General features: G+C 47.5%; 1 protein-coding gene across 1 annotated transcript in view; it reads right to left on the reverse strand.

The window, feature by feature from the left end:
- GABRE (gamma-aminobutyric acid type A receptor subunit epsilon) overlaps positions 1-17,540 on the reverse strand; it is an 84,165-nt gene that overhangs the window by 36,042 nt on the left and 30,583 nt on the right. The window lies entirely within an intron of this gene.

Raw genomic sequence — 17,540 nt, forward strand, 5'->3', positions numbered from 1 at the left:
AGATGGGCGCGTTGCCCATGTTACTGTTATTTATTACACCTAGCACCTACCGGCACCAGTTGAGATGCCATGGAGACAGAATATATGGGTATAGTAGTATAAGCATTGTGCAAACTATTAGTATATAGGTTTGTTTGTCTGCCTGAGATAGAATTTTGGGTTTGACTTTTTGCTACTCTTATATCTTATACTAATATGTGTAAACAAAGGACAAAAAGACTGTATCAGAGGGGTAGCCGTGTTAGTCTGAATCTGTGAAAAGCAACAGAGGGTCCTGTGGCACCTTTAAGACTAACAGAAGTATTGGGAGCATAAGCTTTCGTGGGTAAGAACCTCACTTCTTCAGATGCAAGTAATTTATACCTGCCTCTGGAGATTTCCATCAGTTTGGAGATAACGAGGTTAGTTCAATCAGGGAGGGTGAGGTGCTCTGCTAGCAGTTGAGGTGTGAACACCAAGGGAGGAGAAACTGCTTCTGTAGTTGGATAGCCATTCACAGCCATTCACAGCCATCCACAGACCACCTGATCTGATGGTGTCAAATTTGCAAATGAACTGGAGCTCAGCAGTTTCTCTTTGGAGTCTGGTCCTGAAGTTTTTTTGCTGTAAGATGGCTACCTTTACATCTGCTATTGTGTGGCCAGGGAGGTTGAAGTGTTCTCCTACAGGTTTTTGTATATTGCCATTCCTGATATCTGACTTGTGTCCATTTATCCTCTTGCGTAGTGACTGTCCAGTTTGGCCAATGTACATAGCAGAGGGGCATTGCTGGCACATGATGGCATATATAACATTGGTGGACGTGCAGGTGAATGAGCCGGTAATGTTGTAGCTGATCTGGTTAGGTCCTGTGATGGTGTTGCTGGTGTAGATATGTGGGCAGAGTTGGCATCGAGGTTTGTTGCATGGGTTGGTTCCTGAGTTAGAGTTGTTATGGTGCGGTGCGTGGTTGCTGGTGAGAATATGCTTAAGGTTGGCGGGTTGTCTATGGGCGAGGACTGGCCTGCCTCCCAAGGTCTGTGAAAGTGAGGGATCATTGTCCAGGATGGGTTGTAGATCACTGATGATGCATTGGAGAGGTTTAAGCTGAGGACTGTAGGTGATGGCCAGTGGAGTTCTGTTGGTTTCTTTTTGGGGCCTGTCTTGTAGCAGGAGGCTTCTGGGTACACGTCTGGCTCTGTTGATTTGTTTCTTTATTTCCTTGTGTGGGTATTGTAGTTTTGAGAATGCTTGGTGAAGATCTTGTAGGTGCTGGTCTCTGTCTGAGGGGTTGGAGCAGATGCGGTTGTACCTCAGTGCTTGGCTGTAGACGATGGATCGTGTGGTGTGTCCGGGGTGGAAGCTGGAGGCATGAAGGTAGGCGTAGCGGTCGGTGGGTTTTCAGTATAGGGTGGTGTTAACGTGGCCATCGCTTATTTGTACTGTGGTGTCTAGGAAGTGGAACTCCCGTGTAGATTGGTCCAGGCTGAGGTTGATGGTGGGGTGGAAGCTGTTGAAATCATGGTGGAATTCTTCCAGGGTCTCCTTCCCATGGGTCCAGATGATGAAGATGTCATCAATGTAGGGTAGGTAGAGAAGGGGCGTGAGTGGACGAGAGCTGAGGAACCGTTGTTCCAGGTCAGCCATAAAAATGTTGGCATATTGTGGGGCCATGCGGGTGCCCATAGTGGTGCCACTGGTCTGGAGGTATATATTGTCACCAAATTTGAAATAATTGTGCGTGAGGATAAAGTCACAGAGCTCAGCAATAAGTTGTGCTGTGTCATCATCAGGGATACTGTTCCTGACAGCTTGTATTCCATCTGTGTGTGGAATGTTTGTGTAGAGAGCCTCTACATCCATGGTGGCTAGGATGGTGTTTTCTGGGAGGTCACCAATGCATTGTAGTTTTCTCAGGAAATCAGTGGTGTCACGGAGATAGCTGGGAGTGCAGGTGGCGTAGGGTCTGGCCATCACCTACAGTCCTCAGCTTAAACCTTTCCAATGGTTCTACTGATCGCCATATTTGGGGTCGGGAAGGAATTTTCCTCCAGGGTAGATTGGCAGAGGCCCTGGAGGTTTTTCGCCTTCCTCCGCAGCATAGGGCAGGGGTCGCAGGCTGGAGGATTCTCTGCGACTTAATTTAAAGACTTCAAGGGAAAGTGGGTGGGTCAGCTTTTGTGGCCTGCATCATGCGGGAGGTCAGACTAGATGACCATATTGGTCCCTTCTGACCTTAAAGTCTATGAGTCTATGAGTCTACGTCCACCAATGTTATATATGCCATCATGTGCCAGCAATGCCCCTCTGCTATGTACATTGGCCAAACTGGACAGTCACTACGCAAGATGAGAAATGGACACAAGTCAGATATCAGGAATGGCAATATACAAAAACCTGTAGGAGAACACTTCAACCTCCCTGGCCACACAATAGCAGATGTAAAGGTAGCCATCTTACAGCAAAAAAACTTCAGGACCAGACTCCAAAGAGAAACTGCTGAGCTCCAGTTCATTTGCAAATTTGACACCATCAGATCAGGATTAAACAAAGACTGTGAATGGCTATCCAACTACAGAAGCAGTTTCTCCTCCCTTGGTGTTCACACCTCAACTGCTAGCAGAGCACCTCACCCTCCCTGATTGAACTAACCTCGTTATCTCCAAACTGATTTATACCTGCCTCTGGAGATTTCCATTACTTGCATCTGAAGAAGTGAGGTTCTTACCCACGAAAGCTTATGCTCCCAATACTTCTGTTAGTCTTAAAGGTGCCACAGGACCTTCTGACAAAAAGACTGTGTATGTTGCTGCCTAGTCAGATGGATTTGTTAGTACAATGGGAACAGATAAGAGTGGTTAAAGTGTTACTCAGTAAGATTGCCTCAACCCCTATCTCAAGGCAACGTCAAGCAACCAGTCAGGAGGGGCAAGGGGGGATTGGGGAGAAGGTATAAAATATTAAAAGACCAAAGAAATGCCTCTCTCTGACCATAGCACAACCTCACTCCTTACCCCTCCCATGAGGTACAAAAGGGGTGGGACTGTAGGCGTGCATTGCAGGTATATTTGGGCCTGCTAAGAAGGAGGAGGGGGGAATAGGGAATGAGAATGGGGAATAGGAAATGGGGACAGAGGCAAGGCTCTGCAGCTTCAGAGCTGGAAAGGGGGGCAAGGGGGTAAACACTGTGTGGCGTCAGAGCTGGGAACAGAACACTGGGAAACAGACTCTGCCGGCATGTAGAGCTATGGATATGCTTCCTTGGAACTAACCCCAATAAACATTGCATTGCCTGAACTTCGGACTTCTGGTCCTGTCTGTGTGACAAGAACCAGGGGAGAGGGTAAAGGGAAAGCCCTCTGACACATACGCTTAGTAAGAGACAGCCCCTACCATGGAGTGCTTACATTCTAAATGGACAAGACGGACAAAGAGTGGGAGCAGGGATACATTATTATCCCTGTTTTACAGCTGGGAAACTGAGGCACGGAGCAATTAACTGACTGGCCGAGGGTCACACGAATAGTCTGTGGCAGAACCAGGAAGTGAGCCCAGCTCTTGGAAAAAGCTTTGATGGAACAGTTTTCCATCGGAAAATGCAGTTCTGTCAAAATCAAAAAGGCGTCACATAATCAGGTTGATTCTGCCGAAATTCTGATTTTGAGAACAAAAGGGGAAAAAGTTCCGACATTGGTGACACATCCCCAGTTGACGTTCTCTGGATGAAATGTTTAGAAAGGAATTTCTGTTCTGCGCCCAGCTCTGCTCTGAGTGCCAGGCCAGTGCCTTAGTGACAAGACTATCCGTCCTCCTGAACTTTATCAGCCAGGGTGACTGAGCAGCTTCCCACAGAGGAACCTCTTGAGTGCTTGGGAACTGGAAAGCCTGCTAGAAAGGCAGTTTATTCGGGGTCAGCGCATGACCCGGATTGCTGCCTCACAGTAGTGAAATGAGGGAGTTACTTCATCTTGACCAGCGTAGTGCTTCAATTCACTGGTGTGTGTTATCCTAGCCGCATGGTCCCTCCAGTGGAATAGGAACAGAAACCTCATGGCTCACAGGCAGCTATTCTAGCAGGTGAGCCAAAAGAGAACGCCCCTCAGGCCAAGCCGGCAGGAGCCAGGCTGACCGTTCACACCTGTGAGGTGCTTTGGGTCTAGTCTACATTCCCATTCCACTGAAGTAAACAATGCACGTGAAAGGGTTTGCTAGCCCTGGAGACTAAATGCTGGCTCTTCCTGGAACAAGGGTGGGACATACTTCCCCCATCAGTATACCTGTAGACCTCCGGAGCCCATGGCCCAGTCAAGCCTAGTACCAGCTGGGAATATGCCTGTCTGAGATGGGGACTCATGTCTGCTAGGAACTGGGCTGAGACCACCAAACTCATTTCACACTAGCCATGAGATTGCAATGGCCTTTGACCACTACTGTCCTGTTCCTTCCTGATCTCCTCCACTCCAGTAAAATCCTTAATGCACTCAGGCAGTGTCTGTCTCTCCTCCCTCCTGGATGATGATGAATAGTGTCTGACTCTGCCACCTCTCTCCCTCCTTCTCTTGATTTATCTCAGTGCAAGTTTTCATGACTGCATCATGTCCTCCCCCTGCTGCCCTGGCCACTGGTTTAGAACCGGCATCCGAAAATTGGCTATTAAAATAGAAGCACGGCCTTGAAAAATGTGTCCTCCCCACATGGGGAGGGGAGCGGAGTGCTAGACACTCTGCTTCATCTTCCCTGCTTTGAAATGTTGTCCTTCTGCTGTCAACTGACCAGCGATGAATGTCATTGGTGTTGAATGTGCCCCTTGCATGAGAATGAGATCATGGCAGAAGAGCAATGCCGAGGGATGGTAGATTCATCGTGCGTGCTGGCTCCTGGGAACCTGGTCTCAGTGAGAGATGGGTGGAGGAGGCTGCCGATCCGGATCATGTTTAGCAAGGGTTCAGCATTCACGCCTGGGCTCAAGCTGCACGGGTGGCAAGGTTTTCCGAAGAGTTCAGGGCCAGATTTTCTAAGTACTCAAAATTAGAGCCAGATTTTCAGAAGTGGCCAGCGCCCCACAGCTCCCATTGTGACACTGACAGATTTTTAAAAGAGCGCAGCGTGAAAAATGTTGAGCTTTTCTGAAAATCCGGCCTCCTTTTGTGAGCCCTTCCCTGGGGTCTGTACCTGGACGCAGTGCAATGCTATGCCAGCGCCGGTGGAGTTTTAACTTGGGAGGATTACCCGAGACAGATGCATCAAAGGGTAGGGGCCAGATGAAAAGCAGTCCACTGACCCTCCAAGATGGGGGTTGAGCTACAGCCAAAAATGGATCTTTGTAAAATACTTATGGAAACATAACCATTCCATTTGCCATTCCAGCAAACATCATTACAGACAGGGATGCCTGAAACTCATTTATGCCCTAAACACACTCTGATGGAATGGGAAGAATTCAGATTGTGAGTGCGGAGCCTTCCTGGGAATTCCAGCTTTGCATCTAATTGCAGCTGATATTGTGAGCAATATCAGCTGGGTGAACAGTTTGCAGGGAAAAATTTACTGGCTGAGTTTGTCCCCTTTGTTCCTTGGTGAATGCTCTATGGGTAGACGTTGATATTTATGAATGTGTTTGTTATTCAAAATTAGCCAAGGCATGATTTATGCAAACACATTTTAGCCTGCGGGTGGCACCTGACCCACTGCACTCTGTGACTATTGCTATTCATAACGTCCTATTTGCTCTGTGTGTTTGGTCATCTAAGTCACATGACCTTGTGCTTCCTCAGTGGCTGACTCCCAGTCCCGCAAGGAACTTTCAAGGTGCTAGTGAATGATGTGAATACTCATGTAAAGATCTAGTCACGCAATTATTCATAAAACTTTCCCTTTCCCCATGCACAACTGTTCCTGGAAAGCCTCACAAGTACTAGCAAAGCAAAGGTGTGGATTTTATTTGAAAAATTGCTTGCAAATATTTTTGTTGCAGATTCTGCCTGTGGGATTTTTGCCATCTTGCATGATGGAAAGCTCATGAAATCATCTAGATCGCCTAGATTTCAAGCTCTAGCAGTACAATGTGGTATTGTAGCCATCTTAAATTCAGGTGCTGCCTGACACAGCATAAGTGCGCTCTGAATGCTGGTCGTATACAATTTACTTAAGGGGTCTCTCCTGCCAGGATTCCCAGATTCCTTGTCTGCCACTGGGTCACTCTGTGACTTTGAGCAAGACTTCTCTGCGTCTCAGTTTCCCCACCTGGAGAATGGTTATTGCAAAACATTCCTATGACAATATTGCAGAGGCCATTGTGAGGATTAACTGATGTGTGAAATATGTTTTTGGATCACTTGATGAAAGGTGCTAAAGAAGTGGAACATCTTCTAAGAGCTAAGTATCAATCCAGCCATCTGGGCAATATTTGGTGTACCACACATACACATGCTCCAATATGACACCAGGTGCAAAAGAAACAGCCAGAGACTGTTAAAGAGAACTACCAGCCGCTGAAAAGACTGGCTGCCTGAAGGCCACCAAAACTCCAGCTGTGACAACATGTAGTTATCCAAAGTCCAGATGGGGCGATGTGACATTCTTTATTTGGGAGTCCCGTGGTCTCAGATCTGATTTGGCCATTCAGCACTTCCCCATCAACCTGCCATCTACACTCAATCAATCCCATCACCGGGAGCTGCTTTTATGCCACTCTGCTCCATTTCATCTGCCATTCGTTGTTCTTTTCTTGTGTCAACGTTGTCGATGCTGGCGGAGGCCGGCTCCCAGAAGGCTGCCCATACCTGCTTTACTCGTGTAGCTGAGGCAGGATATTTGGGAAGAGGAGGAGTCGAGAAGGGAAGGGATCAGGGCTGCCTATACAGTGTTAAGTGATGCAATTAACATGTGGGTGGATGGCATTCAATCTACAGTTTCCTTTGTGCCGCACAGAACATGTCTCCTCGTTGCATATGCATGAAATGGTAATTGAGCTCAGTGACCAATTTTATTTCAGGCTGCTAAGCTGCATTTGGAATTATTATCGTGTCATCTGAGATCCATATGGTGTGGTCTGTATCCACTGCTCAAGCAAAACTATACACATTACCCAACACCACGGAGCGTCTCTCTGAAACACATAACAAGCAGGAAATGCAGAGGGGGAGAGAAAAGGTTGTCCTTAAGCAGCCTTGGCGTACATTAGAGACTCAGGCTAGCAGTGTTGTAGTTCTAGTGGAGGTGGCAGTTTCCTTCTAAAATGACTTCTTTTCTCCCAAATTACCCTGCCAGCCAAAATTTCGTATGTACAGTCTCAGCCCAGAAGCAAATGTGTATATGTAGATTAGCTGAATGAATTGCTTTTGGAATTAGCTGTTATCTGAAGGCAAAAATAATACATATTCCATTACTTTGCCATTTCCTGTCCCTGTTCACAACTCCCCACCCGTGCTGTAGGAGAGAGAGCCTTCTCCTCTGTGGAAACCTCCCTCCATCTTTTCTCCTCACTGACTGCCAACCTCTTTTCCCTCTCATCCGCCATCACCCTCACCTTTCCCACTGCTAATCTCTGCAGAGCATTAGGGAATTCATTTCTGAAGGGTACTATATGCAAGGCAGGCAGCAGGGGGTTGAGTGTGGGACTGGGAGCCAGGAATTCTAATCCCAGCTGTGACAATGGGGGCCAAATTCAGAGGAGACTAATGGATTCTAAACTGGTGTAATTCACACCTTCTCCTGGTTCTTTTGTAAATTACTTCTGCTAAGACTCACACCCTACAGTCTCTACTTTATATCTTTTCTTGCAGATCACTTCGGAATCTGACCCCGTGAATGCAGAGGAGTCTAAAATGTTGTAATTTACAGACTGAAGGCCAAGTTCAGACCACCCCCACCCTCCTTCTACTATCTTAACTCACACTGTTAAGTGCCCTTATCTTAGACCTACTTATACCCACTGCCCAGGTGTATGAGGGACTCTATGTTAAGGAGCTAGAAGAAGCTGTAAGTTAAAGTAGGGTGGAAGTTATTTTACTGTAATGTAATCCACTGACACCTTCTCTTAGGGTAGGTCTACACTACTGCTTAAGTCGATGTAACTTATGACACTCAGGGGTGTGAAAAAGACACCCCTATGAGTGGTGCAAGTTACAGCGACCTAAGCGCCGTCCACACCAGCGCTATGTTGCCAGGAGACGTTCTCCTGCCAACATAGTTTCTGCCTCCCAAGGAGATGGAGTAATTATGCTGACCGGAGAGCGCTTCACCAGACACGCTACAGTGGCACAGCTGCATCAGTACAACTGCGCTGATGTAGCACTGTAGTGTAGACTTGCCCTTAGTTGCTTTTCATGCTATGCCTCTCTCTGCTGGCCCTGGATGTGTACATTACACAGGCTCAGACTGCGTTAGACTATGTGGGCTGGATTCAAGGCGATATATAGGTGGGGCATAAATTACATATCAATTAGCAGGTCTGAGCCTACAGGAGTCTAAGAGCAGCTGAGTAGGTGTGATGAGCTGGCCAGAAGAAAGGATGGATTACAGCAGCTTTGACTCTCCTCAACTCATGTAGGCCTTGTCAACATGGGAAAGTTGCACCATCTTAATTTCGGGCTTGTCTACACGGGGACACAAGAAAATTCAACCAAATTAACTATTGAAATTGAAAGTGGATTAGTTAAACTATATTAAACCATTGCGTAGACACTCTCCTTCAGAATTAAAGTGACCTTAATTTGATTTAGCTTAATTCACTTCCAAAGCAAAGACATTAAATCAGTGGTTAAACCCATTTAGTTAAACCAGTGCAAACCTGTGTAGACATTCTTAATTTGATTTAAAATGGGTTATTTCAGATTATTTTAAATAGATTGGGAACATATTTAAGCCAAGTCAAAATAAACTGGAATGAGAGCAGCCACACAGGGATTTATACTGTTTTAACGAAATGGGTTTAAAACCAATTTAAGTTAAACTGCTGCAACTTTCCCATGTAGACAGGGCTTTGGATGCCTCTCTGAATTCAGTCCTGCCTTGCTGTGTAGCCCTAGGAAAGTCAGGAGTCCTCCCTTTGTGTCAAATTCTTTCAGCAGAAGTGCTTCCCCACTCCCCAGAGCTGTGCTGAGGATTAGTTAGTTAATCTTCCAAGAGTGCTTTAAAGCACTATGTTGTTAAGCACTTTTATTAGAACATAAAGTTGCATTGTACAATTCTCTAGACTGTAAGTTCTCCAGGGAAGGACGCTGTCTAGACCCAGCATGAGGGGGCCCTGATCCTGATAGGGGCGCATAAGACAATCATAACCTACTTATTAAGCAGCAATAAGAACTAAAGATGCTTTTTGGACTCAAAATGTATGACCTTGTTTGAGATCTTCAAACCTGATGCATCCCATCCTCACCCCCCTCCAACCATGGGGCACTGGCATGACACTTCAGCAAACACTTTAAAATCAGCAGCACACTTGAGGCCTATTAAATGCATAAGCTGTTGCTCCACTTGTTTTTTCTTCACAACCACATTAGCCATGCTAGGGTTTTTCTGTGCAGAGCTGGAATAAAAGGGGGAAGTAGCAGGCCAGGATGGAGGTGAACTGGCAGAGCTACATACAAAATCCCAGGACTGGAATAGCCAGATGTGCTGCCGGTCGATTCAGAGCTACATTGGCACAGCTGTCTATGGGGGAAGTTTATGCAGCTCCAGTCTGCACTATGTCTGGGTCAAGTCAGTGCGATTCATCTCTGACTTTCAGCAGCCCATAAATTCACTCACACATTAAAAAACAGCACATATCCTTAGTGAGTATCTCAAACAACCTTTAGAATAGGGATAGCTAGCTGTGCACACAGTCCAGTTAAACAAGGGCTAGCATTGCCCTTCTTGCACATGGGGCTCTGAACTGGCATTGGGTCAGGGAACCAATCTAACTCTTGTTCTCCTATTGTGATGACTCTTCAGTGATCATCCCTTTTCTGCTGCGGCTGGCTTTGAATTCAGTGGAGCTATGCTGATTTACACCAGCTGTGCATCTGACCCCCTTATGGTTTTTTTTTCCCCCAAAGCACAATGCATCTGATCCCTTTGAAGAAAAATTGGGTATGTCTACCCAGGGAGTAAAAATGCCCACTGCTGGCCTGGATCAGCGGACTTGGGCTCACAGACTGAAAAATTGCTGTGGAGATGTCTGGGCTTAGGCTGGAGCCTGAGCTCTGGGACCCTGTAAGGATGGCTACACAGCAACTATTAGTCCCTTAGCCTGAGCCCTAGGAACCCGGGCCAGCTGCGTCCATGCTGCAGATCTTTTATCCCTGTGTAGACATACTCATTGAGATCAACGCTGGGAGTTGTGGAAAAATCCCACTCTGTGGGGCACATCCTCCACTGGTGTCAACTGTCATAGCTCTGTTGACTTCAATGGGGCTATGACAATTTACAGTGGCTGAGGATGTGTTCCTACGTCTTCATGGGCCTCAACCAAAATCCGTGGACATCAATGGGAATCTTTCCACTGACCTCAGGGGGCTTTGGAGCAGGTCCTACATGACTGGACTATTCTTTTTCTGTTTACCAGTTAAATACTTAGGATCGGCTCTTTCTTTTTCTTGCTCCGTTGCTTGCTTTTCTTGCTCTAGAAAGGTGGTAAGAATTAATTCAATCTATAAATTGTATTGTTGGGGAAAAGTAAATAGTTTTAATAAAAGTACACCCTTAATGGGACTTGAGCTCAGAGTCAATATAAAGCAGACCCTTGATCTACTTTATTGAATAGTCTTTGGTTAACGTCCTTGGAGATTTGGAATTATTATTGCGGCCATTGGAGAATGCCAGTATTTTCTGCAAATGAAACATACTGAAAATGTTAATGCTGCTATGAATAATCAGACCAAGTTGAATGGAAAGGCTGTGAAGTCCAGACAACACGCATTTCCCACTTTATACTGCGGCAGTGGCCTGGGAGCGAGGTGAGTTGGATTCTAGTCCTAGCTCAGCCACTGACCTACTCTGTGACCTTGGGCCAGCCACTTTACTGCTCTCTGCCACTGTTTCCCCTCCCTCTCTTCATCCATAGTGTGTATTTAGATTATAAGCTCTTTGGGGCGGGGACGATCTAACCCTATGTGTTTGTACAGCACCTGGCACAAGGGGGCCCTATGATGAGGTGTCCACCCCCACTCAAGGCAGACCAGGTCAAGTGAGGTCCATTAACCTGATAGTCTGCCCCTGAGGGAGAACTTGGGACTGAAAGGCTGATTGAGGTTAGAGCCCAGCTATGAAGGAACAGGTGTGGCTGGTATAAAGCCAGGAAATTGGCAGCAGAAAGGGGCTGCAGGGGAAGTAGTTTCCAGTCACTCCCTGGGAGAAGGGAGCGGTGTTAGGGGCTATGGAGTTCAGTAGTCTGCAGTTACTGCCTGGCAGGAAGGAGTTTGGGCTGGACTACCAACACAAAGAAGTGAGGGGGGCGGGGGGCGTGATGAAATAGGTTTGAGAACCACTGACCTAGAGCAAATCATTTAACCTCCCATTTCCCCGATCAGAGATGTAGTCTTACGGGGATGTTTGGGGGATTAACTGGCTAATGACTACGGTGCTTTGATCTCCTGCTGCCTTCTCACCCTTTCCCCTTGGCTTTGTGATGTTTCCCTTTTGGCAAATGCCAACATCTGCTCATCGCAGTCATTGTCCAGTCAGAGTAATGAGACATTTCCACTGCTCTGAGGCTTCCCCATACATCTTTAACAGGGAACCATTCCCTCACGATGCAATTTCCTGCCCTCTAGTGATGTCATTTCCTCTTGGAACCCTAAGGCGGGATGTTGTTACCTTGGTGGGTTGCTATCTCTGCCTGGCAGTGAAGCCTGGTATGCCAATTCATTCACCCTTGACTCCAGAGCACATGACCCAGAAGTGTATATTTCTGATTAGCAGCCATCTCCCAAGGGGAATCAGGAAAATTCTTGAGTTGAGACATGACATCAGCCAGACTCTGGCTAGTAAAAGCACAGTCTGTCCACATGTTCGCTGACGAGGTTATTATTAAAAAGGCACAGGCGTGGACACGGAATGTTAAAAGCAGATGAGATGGCATAATTAACATGGTGGAGTCAGACCATCTCAGTGAAATCTTATGCAAGGCACTGCAGGAGAGAAACAGTCTCCTTTCAGTCTTGTTAGCTGTTTTCTTTCCCCAGTGCAGGGTGTAAAGCCATGTGCAAGCAAACAAGGATGCCTTCCAGCGAGGGTGACCTCCAGAAAGCACTCAAACCATTAGCAAAGCCATGCCAGAGATACCAAAAGTGTTGCATCGTGTGAGATCCTGGGTGGGCTACTTTTTAAATGCTGCTTTGGATGTCGGGGTTAGAGTGACACCTCACATGATCTGGGGGAGGGGGAGTGGTAAGAGGGGAATATCAAAGAGACATGGACAATAATGAGGAGAGAATCATGAGTAGCATAGAGCAGGCCAGGCAGTTGCTCTTGTTTATTTGTCCTTTAATACAAAAAGGGGGCACTCAATGAAATCAGAAGGGATGGAAGGAAATACCTTTTCACGCAGTGTACAATTAACCTGTCAGGACTGCTGCAACAGGACAGCCCGAGGACACTCAAGCAAGGAGCTGCAATTTCTATAAATAAGACTAGCATCTGCAGTGACACTCACCAGGGTAAAAAAAATTCAAGGGCTACCAATTAGCAAGTTTCAGGGTATATGCTGCTCAGCAGGTGAGGTCAGGCAGAAACATCCCCTATATAGTACTTACTATAACACTGGAAGTCTTAGGACTATTTCAGAAGTATCCAGCCCTAGGCACTGTTGGAAACAGGAGACTGGGTTAGACTTCTTGTCCGCTACAGCAGACATAAGGGCCCCTGGCTTTCCATGCACCTGGCCAGTTTATTGCCCTGCTTCTCTGAACCTATCATGCCTCCACCTCAGTTTCTCCATGTCCTTTGTTTCCCTTTGTCCATCCTATTTCTGAGCATCCACCTGGCTTCTTGTTCTGGTCTGAAAACCTCTCCAAGCATCAGTGTTCTTGGTCCTATTCTTAAAAGCAGCACATCTGAACACTCCAGCTCCTACTGCTTGTTCCTTCTCCGGTGCGGGGGCAGGAAGGTTAGGCGTTCCCTATCATGATTACCCTCAATTCACAGGGGAAGGGCCCGATGTCCAATCCCTCAGGTGGAGGAATAAGACTGTTGAGAAAAGAACGCAGCTCAAAATGACACTGAAATCAAAGGCCCTCACTATTCAGATGATGAAAAAAAAATCCAGTGTTGTGACTTTTAGAGCAATTTGCCCATGTTTACCCATCAGGTTTCGCACTACAACTTGTCCTGTTAAAAATTCTGGAGTTTGAGTCTGTGGGGAGCATCTCTGTGCTGTGCTGAGGAGCCAACTGCAGAGATGATAGCTGCAGTATGAACCCTCCGGGTACCTTTCCTCCCCCGACAAACAACTCAGCTTTAGTGCTTCCCTTCTCTTTGATCAATAAATAATAACCAGGAGTGACGGGCCAGTGATGCAAAGTCCAGATCTGGAGCTGAACATCACCAAAGTTTTGGGGGTGTTGGGAGGGGAGGTTCTGGTTTGAGCCATTGTACAAAGAGGAAACAGACCCAAGCTACAGGCGCTGAGCCCTCCTGAAAACTTCTGCCTGGCTCATAGAGATTCTAATCAGATGCTGGAGTCACAACATTACACTCCCAGTCCTGCTTGGCAGCAGCGTTGCCAGCTCTCACCTCAGGGTGGTGCTCAGATGTGACTGCTGCTATAGCAGGCCCCTTGTTCTGAGGGGATGGGGAGGGGGATAGAGTGACTCCACCATGGTGGTAGCCGCCGTAAAAGAGCGAAATGGTAGATTTGGCAGCATGTTCCCAGGTTGGGGAAGTGGCACGCTGAGCCCCCAGGGAAGAGAAGGGAGGGCAGTAACAATTCAACAGGTACAGTAGTCAAGCAAAGGGTGGCACTGATTGGCCACAAAGGGGGGCTATTGAAATACAATGTTCTCACAGCAGGGGGAAGACTGGAGGCATGAGACTCAAGCCGAGCACAGAGGGACAGGGATGCTTGGGATCCCATCTGGAGTGGGGAGGACCCCCATCTGAGACCGGAGGGAGCAGTGTAGACAGCACTGGGACCCATGCCCATACAAACATCCCTCCCCACTCCCTCACCCACAAGATTCAGGCTCATTGAGCTTCAGAGCCACTCTGCTAATGATCATGTTTACAAGCCGCTGTTCATAGTGCTGAGATTCCCAGGCCTGGAGGAACTTCAGTGTCTGTGGTTTATCCCACCCCTTTCCAGCTCTCTGGGAAAAATCAATGCAGAGAAAGTTCACCTCACAAAAGGGAGCATGCTGCAGAAATACACTCCTGACACAGCTATCTCCTGGCCCAGAGAGGTGTGGGGAGCAATCTGCTCCAGTGACTCTCCGCATGAAAGCTGTTTCATTCTCTCACTTCCTCCCCCACCAGCTCCTCTCGCTCATCTCCTCTTTTCTCCCTCTGTTTGTCCTTCCTCTCTCTTCTCATCCCCAATCCCTCACTTCCCCTCTTTTCCTGCCTCTGTTAATTCAGATCTGTCCTCTTAATGGGGCTTCAGGGAGCAGGATAAACCCAGAACAGGCAACTGGGAGAAAGAGACGAGACTACAGAAAAGGAACTGTGGGGATCCCTACCCTTTCACTGCAGCCTCCCTCCACGGACAGGCTCAGGCTTAGCCCTGACCAGCCAGTTTCTTTGCTGAGCTCAAAGCAACCTGTAATGTGATGACAAAATGGAAGCACAAGTCAGATTTATGCTCCTTTCATAGACAAAAGCAATGGAACAGATCTACCTAGGAAGTTATATCCCTATCTCCCCGGACCATTTAGTCCCCAGAATCTCAGCTGTTTGCCCAAGTCTTCCTTTCCTAACTGCTTTGTTGTAAGGGCTGCATAGTATACATGGAGCCATTCCAAGAGTGGAGGCTGGGAGTTTCAAAGGACACGTTGATTTAGGGGCCCAAATTCCACTGAAATTCAATGGTATTCAGGTACCCTTAGGCCCCTTGGAAAGCCCCAGCATTAATATATGCCTTTTGTGAAACCAGCCATTTTATAGTATTTTAATTCCCTGGTTTGCCCACACCATAAGAAATGGGCCTGAGCCAACAGCCAGAATCCAAACAGAGCCAAGTTCCAAAGAGGAAGAAGAGGCTTCCCCAGTTCTCCTCAGCTCCAGGCCTCTACCTTGAGCTCCTTCATCTTCAAGACTGTCCCTGCCAGACTCAGCCTCCCTGCTCCCCACAGACCATCTCCATGGCAGTCAGGAGCTGAGACATACGCCACAGTGGGTCAAGCGCTGCCGTGCTGCAAATCAGTGCACTCAGGGCAGTTAACTATGTTGTCCTACCTCTAGCTCTTTCCCTGGCCAATCTCTGGGCAGGGTCTCTACATGGCCCCATCACACAGAGCAATGGTGCTAGAACTCTGGACTGTGAGAAATAAGCCCCAGTAGCAGCCGCAGGACTGTCAGCTGATTACTGCCAATAAAGTTCCTGTGTTATCATGGGGCTGCTCAGATCGGCTGCCGGTGGTGCATTAATAGGCATAGGCTGCTTGTAGCCCTGCCAACAGTTTGAGTCTCTACTTTGTGTGAAGGATCTGCAGCTTTGCACAAGGTGCACTGAGTGCAAAACCACAGATCCACCACACGGTGCAGGGCTGGAGGCTCTTGGCAGGCTCACCAATCCATCCCTGGCTGCCAGTCCAAGGAAACCAGTGACAACATTCCTCCAAATCCTCTCCTCTCTCCAGGAAGCCAATGGTGATAAGCCCTGGAACCTCTAGGCAGGACAAGGTGAAGAACTTGCAGCACAGAGGTGGCGCCACGTGAATCTCATTCCAGTCCTGGCTCTCTCTAGCAGAGAAGAACAGAGAAGCCTGTCTATTCCTGACTGTCCTTGCAGGTCCTCCCCTCTGTGTTTGGTAGTTGGGATGGCTACCAATAGGTGCAAGCCCAGACAATCACCGCCAGGGAATTACTTTGGGTGTGTAATACCTGACCTGCTAGTTTCCTCATGTACCTAGTGGATCAGGTTTCTGGGGATATATCAGGGCTGCCTAGGTAGCCTGGGCTCACCTGATTTCATGCTGGTATTTGGTGCTACCTGGGCCACTTAATGCATCTCTACAGCTAAATCCCTCAGGTTTAGGCTCCTACTTCTTGTTCCCTCCTCCAACACACACATTTTTGTCTCTATACCACCTTGAAAGCAGGTGGAAGGGAGGGGCTGAATTCAGGCCACAGTGACAGGTAGGCACGCACCTTGCAGGACTGGATCGTGAAATAGCTGAGGTTGTTTCTGGTCAGGATGGAGGAGCACTGGGAGATCTGAGGGGGGCCCAGGTCTGGAATACCAGGGCGAGTAGAGATGTATTGCCAGAGCTGGTGGAGGGTAGCAGTGCAAGAGCATGGGAGTGTTGGACTGAAGCGCACAGCCCTGGCCCATTCTCTGCTGTTAACAGGCAGCACGATCACAGCCACACATTCACAAGCATCAAATTCATTCACAAATATAGCAGGTGTCTTTGCAGGTAAATCTTCATCCTTGCTCTGGCAGCAATTCTCTTATTTGGTGGAACTGGTCAGGCAAACAATTAAAGCACATCCAGCCAATTGCAGGTTGTGATAAATGAGAGGGGATGATAGCTCCCTTTTGTGGACAGCCAGCCAGCCAGTTAGCTACAAAATCCCTCTTGGTGCTGTTCTCTACTTGCTTTACCTGTAAAGGGTTAACAAGCCCACAAGTAAAAGGAAAGGAGTGGGCACCTGACCAAAAGAGCCAATGGGAGGGCTAGAACTTCTTAAAATGGGGTGGGGAAAACTTTCCCTTTGTCTGTTGTTGTTCTCTGGAGAGCGGAGACCCAGAGCAGCAATGCTGTAAGCAGCTTTAAACCAGGTATGAAAAAAGCATCAATTCATACCTTGAACCTACTGATCTGAAACCCAGATATGTAAGTAGATCAGGAATGTCTAGAAAGATGTGGTTAGGTTTATTTCTTTTATTTTGTTAGGCTTCGGGACTCCTCTGTGCTAACCCCAGATGCTTTTGTTTTGCTTGTAATCTTTAAACTGAACCTCAAGAGAGCTCTCTTGATGTTTAATTTTTGTAATTGTTTCTTTTAAGATCTAGCAAAAAGCTTAAGTTCCAAATGTATTCCCTTTCTTTTTGGGTTTAATACAATTTACCTTTTTAAAGAACAGGACTGGATTTCTGTGTCCCTAAGAGGTTTGTGCATATGCAGTTTAATTAGCTGGGGGCAACAGCTAATTTCCTTTGTTTTGTTTCTTGGCTCTTTCCCGGAAGGAGGTGAAAGGGCTTGAGGGTACCCCACAGGAAGGAATTCCCAAGTGCGTCTTCCTGGGTTCCGAGGGGTTTGCATTTGGGTGGTGGCAGCATCTACCCACCCAAGGTCAGAGAGAAGCTGTAACTTGGGAGTTTAATACCAGCTTGGAGTGGCCAGTATTAATTTTTAGAATCCTTGCAGGCCCCCACCTTCTGCACTCAAAGTGCCAGAGTGGGGGAATTGGCCTTGACA

Source organism: Emys orbicularis, chromosome 9 (assembly GCF_028017835.1).
Source record: "Emys orbicularis isolate rEmyOrb1 chromosome 9, rEmyOrb1.hap1, whole genome shotgun sequence".
NCBI lineage: Eukaryota > Metazoa > Chordata > Testudines > Emydidae > Emys > Emys orbicularis.